Source organism: Passer domesticus, chromosome 1 (assembly GCF_036417665.1).
Source record: "Passer domesticus isolate bPasDom1 chromosome 1, bPasDom1.hap1, whole genome shotgun sequence".
NCBI lineage: Eukaryota > Metazoa > Chordata > Aves > Passeriformes > Passeridae > Passer > Passer domesticus.
In genome coordinates, this window is record NC_087474.1 from 115,967,365 (window position 1) to 115,974,635 (window position 7,271).

General features: G+C 44.6%; 1 protein-coding gene across 1 annotated transcript in view; it reads right to left on the reverse strand.

The window, feature by feature from the left end:
* Positions 1 to 2,531, reverse strand: part of KCTD1 (potassium channel tetramerization domain containing 1) — a 99,143-nt gene extending 96,612 nt beyond the window's left edge. Inside the window, exon 1 of the mRNA XM_064435723.1 lies at positions 2,400 to 2,531. The gene's annotated coding sequence lies outside the window, so the exon portion shown is untranslated. The remainder of the gene's footprint in view (positions 1 to 2,399) is intronic.
* Between the last annotated feature and the right edge of the window lie 4,740 nt (positions 2,532 to 7,271).

Here is a 7,271-nt window from a genome sequence, read left to right on the forward strand (position 1 = left end):
ATACCTCCCCTAAAATCTTGCATCTAATTCACTCATGGTCAAAATGGAATTTACATTAAGTCAGTGTTTCTAAGGACAGAGGAACACATAAGGTCCAAACTTTGACTTAAATCCAGAAGAATTCCACTGAAATCTATGGTTACAGCAGTGCAAATCAGCAAGAGATCTAAATCTGTCCTAGCTGATTCCAGATCTATCTTTTATTTGCTATATGGCTTCAGGCAAGTCAGTGACCTTCTTTTTATTTTTCAGTTTCTCCATCCGTAAAATGGTGATAATATTGTTGTAATACATGAAGGTTGGAGGGACTAATTAGTTCTGTAACACGGTCTGGATATGGAAATTTCTCGGGATCAATGAATTTTAGTCACCTCCATCATCTTTATTGACTCCTTATAATCTTAATATTTGGCTTTTTGCTTGCTTGCATGTTTCTCTTTTAAAAACCACAAGCCATTGCCTGGCATCCTTACTCAAGTTTTACGCTGTTTACTTCCATGGCAGGATTCACATGAGAAAACCGAGTACAAAATTTGGAACTGGCCCCAACAACAAACGGTGAGGCTATTTCAAACAAAACTCATAAATCACTGCATGAAATTAATACCGTTTACGTTCCTTTTTCTCAAGAGCTCAGTTTATTGACTGATGCCCAAACAACCAGGGCACAAACAAGAAAGTGGCAAATCTTTCTTCACCCTTATTTGAACAAAACACGCTGCGCTGGCATTTGAAGGGCCAGCCGGTTTTGTTCAAACAGTTAAAGCGGGGAAAAATAAATAATGAAGAACAACCCAACCTGAAAACACCCTAACGTCTGACAGCTCTGAGAGGGACCTCTAGCGTGTGCTAGAACATTTTGTGTTGTGCTTCGGGCGCAATTAATACACCAAAATCACCGCAGTCATTTTGAATAGGCAAAGGGAAGTTTCTCCAAGTGCCTCCGACCCGCGGGGCCTGCATCCTTCCGCGGGCCGAGCATCCTTCCGCGGGAGCTGCCGAACCCCCCCCGCAACTATTAAACTGACACTTTTTTTTTCTTTTTCCCTTTTTTTTTTTTTTTTTTTTTTTTTTTTTTTTTTTTTTTTTCCCCTCGGCGTGCGCAAGGAACGAACTTCCCCGGTCACCCCGGAGTTTCCCCGCTCCCCACGCCCGCAGCGCCCAGCCCCCTTCCACGGCCCCCGGGAGCTCGGGGGCAGCTGGAGCTGGAAAGTTGCGTTCCAGGCCCAGCCTTTCCTTCGGGCTCGTGACCGGGAACAACAATTACGGGAGCCGCCAGCCGCACCGCGCCCCCCCCGCGCACCGGGCGCTGCCTGCGGGCACCGGGCGGTGCGGCCCCTTCCCTTCCCTTCCCTTCCCTTCCCTTCCCTTCCCTTCCCTTCCCTTCCCTTCCCTTCCCTTCCCTTCCCTTCCCTTCCCTTCCCGGGAGCAGCCGCGCTCCTCGGCAGCCCCCGCCGCCCGGGAGAGGGAAGCGTTTCGCCCATCTTTAATTCCCCCGAACAGTCCGAGCACGCTCGGTGCCCGCGGGGCACGCTCACACAAACTTGTACCGCGCTGATTGGAAACAGGCGGCGGGCGGCTTGCTTTCTTCTTCCTTTTTTTCTCTATTTCTCTTTTTTTAATTTTTTTTTTTTTTTTTTTTTAGCCGGCGGACCCGGCTCCCTCATCCGGCGCAGGGCACGGGGCAGCGCTGCCGGTGCCGGCGGGCACCCGCGGTCCCGGCGCGGCGCGGGCAGAACCAGAACCGCGGGGCCGCCCTTCGCTCCGCCGCCCCGGCAACAAAGGGCGCCGCGGGGCGCTCCGCAGGGCGCGGGCAGGGGGAAGGTGCCTCCCGCTCTCTCTCTCTCACACACACACACAGACAGACACAAACACACAATGGCGGCCCCCTCCCGCAGCCCGGCGAGAACAATGCCAGGCGCGCAGCCCCAGCGCGGACACGCTCGCGTTTAAATTAAACACATCCCCCCCGCTCCTTCCTCCCGCCGCCGCCCGAGTCCCCCCATGGCAGCGGCGGGGAAAGGAGGCGCCCCCCGCCCGCCCGCCGCCGCGCGGCCCCCTCCCTCCTTCCCTCCTTCGTTCCCTCCTTCCTTCCTTCCTTCCCCCGCTCGCCGCCCGCCTCCCCGCGGCGCTGCGCGGGTTGCGCGGGGGAGCGCGGCCGCGTCCCCGCGCGGGGTGCGAGCGCCCGGCACATGCGTGGAAGCGAGAGGCGCCCGAGTCCCTCCGCACCCTCCGCTGCAAACAACAACAATCCCGAGCAGCCCTTACCTGGAACATCGGAGCCGCCAAAGTGTCCCTCTTTTTTTTTTTTTTTTTTTTTTTCCCCTCTCCCCCCTTCCTTTTTTTTTTTTTTTTTTTCTCTTTCCTCCCTTCTTTCTCCCCTTTCCCCCCCAACTCACACTTCCGATATTTCTCTCTCCCGGCAGCGGTCTGCTCTCCTCGCTACACCAGAGAGAAATGCAATAGCTTGGCTAAGGTAGACAGAGCAAAATACAGAGAATAGTTGCTCCAGGGCTTTGAAACCCCTCAAGGCAAGGATCAGGATACAATTAGCTCATGTCTCTACCTCCAGTCTGAATCAATCTCCGAAATAAAAGTTAAATTAAATTAACTGATCACACGGGCATAAAATTGATCTCCTTCGAAACGTGCATATAGAAAGATATATATATATAACGCGTGTATATTTTTTCGGATTTTTTTCGGTGGAAAAAACAGTCTCATTCCAGCCTACAACTTGCTTTTTACTCTCCTCTTGCACAGAAAAGCTGATTTTAATCGTTGTGATTAGTTTTGATGTAACGTTTCCGCGGGCGATTTCTGCAAATGGATGGAGTGTTTCTTTGCCAGAAGAGGGAAAAGCAGCAGATGATGATAATTATAAGGATTGTTGGTTGTTTCTTTCTTCCTTTCTGTCTCTCTCTTTCTTTTTATTTGTGTTTAGCTCTGTCTCTTCACTTTCCCAAGTTGACCTGACATTGCCATTGCACTAAGGTCGCACAACTTGTTGATTAGGATCACCTCCCGTTTTGATCCAGGGATATGGGATAATTTGGCAGTGGAGCAACACATTTTCTGTTCCCTTGGCTATATAACTTCCCAAATGACGTGTATAAAAATAAGCACATGGAGTCTGCTTTGCCCCAGTCAAGTCTGAATCAATGCCTGGGGGTGATACACAAACTCATTTCAAATGTTCAACCATGCAGAATTGCAAAAAGATTGAAGGAGTTGCACTGCATTTTTTAAATTTTTCTATATGTGTCTATCTATATTTATTTTTTTTAAGCAGCAAAATTAAAATAAAGCAAATCCGTGTAAGCAAATCCTGGAATTTACCACTTAGGTTCATGTGACATCTTTCCAAATGCTACTAACTTTCCTTCTCCAATTACCCAATTACAATGGAGCCTTGCCTTTTTAATTTTCTTTACCCTGCAGTTTGCGGCTGCCTTCTCCCGAAGACAACGAAGCCGTAAATGGACAAATAATTTACAAATCTTATTCTTGGTCACTTTCCCCTTATTTTACCTTTCTTCGCCTCCCACGCCACTGTGTATTGCTTTGTTCAAAGCTTCTGCGCATAGAAGCTGTATTAATTTGTTGTTGTTCCTGTTGGAGTGGACTATTTTGTCATAAACCCACGGGTCACCTCCCATTAGTGTCACATCCTCGCTGTATACTTTTGTGAAACGGTATGTTTCTAAGCACTTCACAGTCCATTAATTCAGGGACTTTACTGACATTTCTTAGGAGAAAGACCAGGCTACGAGGCCAAAACTGCCCAGTAAAGCCCCTGAATAGAACCAGACTTGTCCAGAGAATATCTGCAATTAGCTTTTTATGATATGTTTTTAGTATTTTAGAGAAAGTAATGCAAAATATAACAATCGTCTTTTCTCCTACGGCAGCTGCTGCAGCCTAAGGAATGACTAATTCTCTTGCTTAAAAACACATCCAACCCAATGCATTCTTTTTGGTTCTCCTCTTTTCTTTAAGTGATAAGCCTAATAACATGGTAGCACTTCCCATGTAGGAATCTCGCACCTTTTGCGAATGCTTTGTCATTCTGTTGTAACGAGAACAAATAGGTTAATTAACCAGGAATGGCTGATAGAAATTAAAAGGAAAAGCTAGAATAATCGCACGCTTATGTGCCCCAAGAAACGCGGCTTCATCTTCAAATTCTATTTTTAATATTCTTCCAAAAACTAGTAGCGCGCAAGAGGGAAAACTCCCCTCAGCCATATGCGCCTTCCCCAACTGGGTCTGTATGAAACAGGATCATTGCAACCCTGCATAATGTTATGCAGCTTGAGCACAGTGATTTTAAAGTACTTAAAGCTGGTTCAACAATTTAAAGGGTCTCATGGTTTGTCAGTTCACAGTAAAGAAAAATTTCAGTTTTCCATCCAGATGAAATAAAACCTTACATAAAGTCCAATACACCTGTGTCGTGACCCAACTTTATTTCTGTATTACAATGTGTCAACACAAAAAAAAATTATGGACTGTGTATGTGACTCTTAAATGCTTCACTGCTCTTCTCTTTCTAATAAATAAATAAAACCATGCCAGCAGCCTGGCACTCATTAGCGTCCTGCATAATACAGAGAAAAATAATCAGTAAAGGAACAAAGTTTAATTTCAAGCTGGCAAATGGCTATTATGGTGAAAGGTGAAGAAAAATAGCAATATAACAACCTCTAAAAATATGAAAAATATCCTTGTACAGTTATTTTACCTGCAGCAAGGAGTTTATCAAATGATGTCAGCACTAGATAAGAAAAGGTATATTTTCTCATGAAGTAAAAAAATCATATTATTTTTTACCTTGAGGAGGCTCATTTGGTAAAACTTTCTTCTCCAAGACAGAAAATCATGGCCTGAAGTGGGATAGGGTAAATGCCCCCAGGGGCAGCTGCAAGCCCTTTTGGGAAGATACTGCTGCCTCAGTTTGCCCACTATCATACCAAGATGGGACTGGAGCCTGGTTCTTCCCTCTATATGGGGATACAAAATATAAAGGTGCATGAATAAAATGGAGATTACTCAAAGAAATCGATATTAACTGCTCCACTAAGTACTATCTGCATCTCTTTTCACATGGAAATTAATCGTTTCCATAGTAAGTCCCCAGAAGAGGAGAGAGACCCTGGATCTGGTTATTCTTTCTTCTCACAGTTTGCAGTATCCTCAGCCTTCACTATCTAAACTCAGTCCTGAGTTTACTACTGGTGAGGCCAAAGTCTGATCTAGGGATGTATTTTGACATTGGTAATGTTCACAAGATATAAAAATAACCCATACAGGCTGCCACGTATATCTAAATAAGATAGCAGTGTTTACCTTTATTAACTGCTGGGAGGTAATTTGCATACAAAGGAGAACACATTAAACCAAATTCTGTTCCATTTTACTTGGAGTTATCTTTTTTTAAACAGGTTTATAAAAACTGCAACATGTTTGTGCATTATGAATATTTTACTGATGCTGAATAGCAACCTTAATGAGCTCAAACTGAGCTCAGTGTTTGACTTCTGAATTTTTCCTGAAATCATCACCTGTTCACAATTAGCCTCTGGAAAACTACAGTAGTTTTTCCATATCATTGTCAATATTAACAGTTTGGAAAATTGCAGCTTTTTAACGGGCGGGTTTTCCAATGGCTGCAGATCATATGTGTCCACTTGCTAAAGGGCATTATTTCTGATTTAGCTATAATCCTGTCTGGAAACAAGTACTTTGGCTCTTGTCAGGAAGGCCCTCTTGTCATCTTGACCTTCTCTTAAAACTTCCCTCCTGCAGTTCATGGACTTCATGTGTGCTGCAGTCTTGTTTCAAAAATACTGAGAAGAGCAGCTTAGTGTGGAAATATAAAGCTAGCAACAGTTGCCTGCACTATATGTTTTGTCAGTGGCTCTTTTTTCCTTTGAGAAAAATAGAAAGGATTTTACATTGCATTCGAATGGGGGAGATTTATAAACACAGTTTTTCCAGATTGGTTTTCCCCAAGGAGAGTTAAAAATAATGTATCTTTTTCTTTATTACCAGCTATATTTTGATGCAGTATTTTAAGAAATAGATTTTGTTATTTAGCCATGAAAGGGATTGAACAGTGTGAACCCTACCAAACAGTGAAGTAGCCTAAGCAACAGCATCCCTTCTGCATTTGTGAGAATTACAGGGTGTTGGATCTTCTATAGGAAGGGAACTGAACTTGAGCAGCAGCAAGTGCTTCTACCATATTTCTACAATAGTCCATGTGTACTGTTTCAGTTATGTCCTTTTGCTGCTGGTTAAACAAGACAAAGTTGAACAAAACTGCTTCTACATCCCACTACACTTCCTGGTTATGTGGTTGTCCCTGTGTTATACAATGCAAATCCATACAGAAACAGGAATAGTGGATTTCCTTGTGGGTCCCTTAGCTCTGGCCTCATGTCATGACCAGATATGACAGTTCTGCCTGCCAGTCACTGTAAGAGGGGGTGATGTCTCTCTCTGCATCCCAGCACCAAAATCTCTTCTACTGCAAGCTCCTTCAGTTGTCTGCCTCAGAAAGTAACACCAGACTTGTTTTAAGGTGAAATAGCATCACAATAATGGGACATGAAGCTCATTTTTTGGGTAATTTTATCATTGGTAGGAAAATTCCCAGAGTGACCTCCCTTCTCCAGAAACATAAATTTTTAGAGAAGGAGTGTACAAAACTCTCCTGGGAGTTTCTTGCTCCCTTGTGAAGTTATGGGTAATCTGACAGCCTGAATGGGTAATCAAGGGATCACAGAGCAGTTTCACAGAAAGCCTCTCTTCAGGTTTTGGGGCTGTTCTGTGAGTGTCTTTTGGAAGCCTTTAGCACTTCTAAATCCCCCTGCCAGCAATGGAGGCTAGAGGTGCTAAAACCTCTAGCAAATCACGACACTTATGGGTAGGTTAAAAAGGTTAGAGTATTGCCTCTGAGCACGTGGGTTTGAAAATGTGAACCCTGGTGTCATTGCCTCCTATGTGCACATGCATTTATAATTAACTTTGGGAAATCCTCTGCATTTCTCTCATGTTCTCTGCGTTTCTCTTCCCTCTCCAGTTATTCTTTCCCCTGAGAGGCAGCTCCTCTGCTTGCTTGGTGATTGCAGAGGCTTTCTGGGGGGGCACAAGAGGATACCACGCTTTGTTTTCTGCCTTCAGACATTTCTGTACAGAAAACCTGTCTCTGCTGCAATACAGGTGAGAAAGGACCCATTCCAAACAACTTGTGAGGGCAGAGGCGA